Genomic DNA, 1,580 nt, shown 5'->3' with positions numbered 1-1,580 from the left:
GTGTGACGATGGCGGGCAGCAGCCAGACGTGCGCTCAGACACACGTTGCAGACGTGATGACAAGCTGAAAATGGGGCCGGTCCCAAAAAAAAAACCTGCAAAGAACCGTTGCAACGTGAACCCGAGCTGAAACGGGACATGACTCAGCAGAATGAGACTGTTTTACTGCTGCTCCTGTTTTACTGTATGATGAAACTCTGAGCTGATGTCGCTTTTAGCCGGTGAGAGAGGAAGTCAAAACTTCAGTAAACCAGTTCAGACAATTTAGTGTCATCAGTAAAATGTACCTCCTAACTTGACAGTACGAGTGTTATTGAAAGGCAGAGGTGGACAACAGTGTTTTTGCTCATCAGTGTGTACATGTACCCGTCTTTTGCCAAAAAATCTCTACCGCTGGACACATTTTAACAGAACTTGCAGAGCGTCTTCAAGGTACAGTAACGACTTGATTAGCTTTTTGAGCCAACCCTATTCAAGATGGCCACCACAGCTAACTGCACTTTTGAAAACATGAAAATGGCTCTAATTTGCACTAAAATACATGGTAGAAGCAAAGTGTCATTCACAAAAAGCACTCTGAGTGAGCACTAACAGATACCTCCATCTTTATCTTATAACATGTATGTTTTTAAATCACTAACAGTTCCACCCCATCCTATCTCACTGATCTTCTGCAGCCATATGTCCCACCGCGCTCTCTGAGGTCAGCAGACCAGATGCTTCTCTCAGTCCCAGAAACCCGTCGTAAGCTCAGAGGTGACAGGGCTTTCTCTGTTGCAGGTCCACGACTGTGGAATGAGTTGCCACTGAGTGTCCGGCAGGCTCCCACACTCTCAGTCTTTAAGTCTCGCTTGAAGACCCACTTCTATTCGCTTGCCTTTAACACGGTGTGATTTGTTTTGGTCCGGTCTGTTCTCTACTCTGTTGGCCATTTTAGTTAGCTTCTGCTGCTATTTGTATCTGTATTTCTATTTTATGTTTTCCTGTCTGCTGTGCATGTTTGGTTCTTTTGTACAGCACTTTGGTTGGCCTTGTTGCTGTTTTAAGTGCTATATAAATAAATTGGTATGGTATGGTATGGTATAACATGGGTCGTATGGAGGAGGCAGGTCTGGGAGAGAAACCCAGACATCCTTCTGCCAAGCTCCTCCTGAGGGCTACTCCAAGATTCAAGTTCAAGTAAATTTTATTGTCATTCTCATCACGTGGTACAGAATTTCGTACGGTCTCAGTTACACCCAACAGTAGCAAAATATAAAGTGTAAAAAGAAACAGTATACACGAATCTAATATATACACCAAGATATATGCCAAACGAATATCAAATTGCACACCAAAAGATCTACGCTAAACACTAAACTGGTGTGTTCCCTGGTGTTCCCTGACCAGATAGCATACAGAATCCCTCCAGTAAGGTCTGGATCCGCCCTGGGGTCTCTTCCCAATGAGATGTGCCAAAACGCCTCCAAATCAGAGAACCACCTCAACCGACTCCATTCAATGTGAAGGAGCAACGGCTCTCTGCTGAACTCTCCCCGGTTGACGGAGCCCCTATCTCTAAGGCTGAGATAAGGTGAGGA

At 44.9% G+C, this 1,580-nt stretch overlaps 1 protein-coding gene across 1 annotated transcript in view; it reads left to right on the top strand.

Annotated features, from left to right (window-relative positions):
* The window catches only part of rcbtb2 (regulator of chromosome condensation (RCC1) and BTB (POZ) domain containing protein 2), a 15,465-nt gene that overhangs the window by 13,080 nt on the left and 805 nt on the right, over positions 1 to 1,580 (top strand). The gene's annotated exons all lie outside the window — the stretch shown is intronic.

The sequence above is a fragment of the Nematolebias whitei genome, chromosome 6 (assembly GCF_014905685.2).
Source record: "Nematolebias whitei isolate Nwh7 chromosome 6, NemWhi1, whole genome shotgun sequence".
NCBI classification, from domain to species: Eukaryota; Metazoa; Chordata; class Actinopteri; order Cyprinodontiformes; family Rivulidae; genus Nematolebias; species Nematolebias whitei.
The sequence above is the reverse complement of the archived record's forward strand: the minus strand, read 5'-3'. Positions and strand labels throughout refer to the sequence as shown.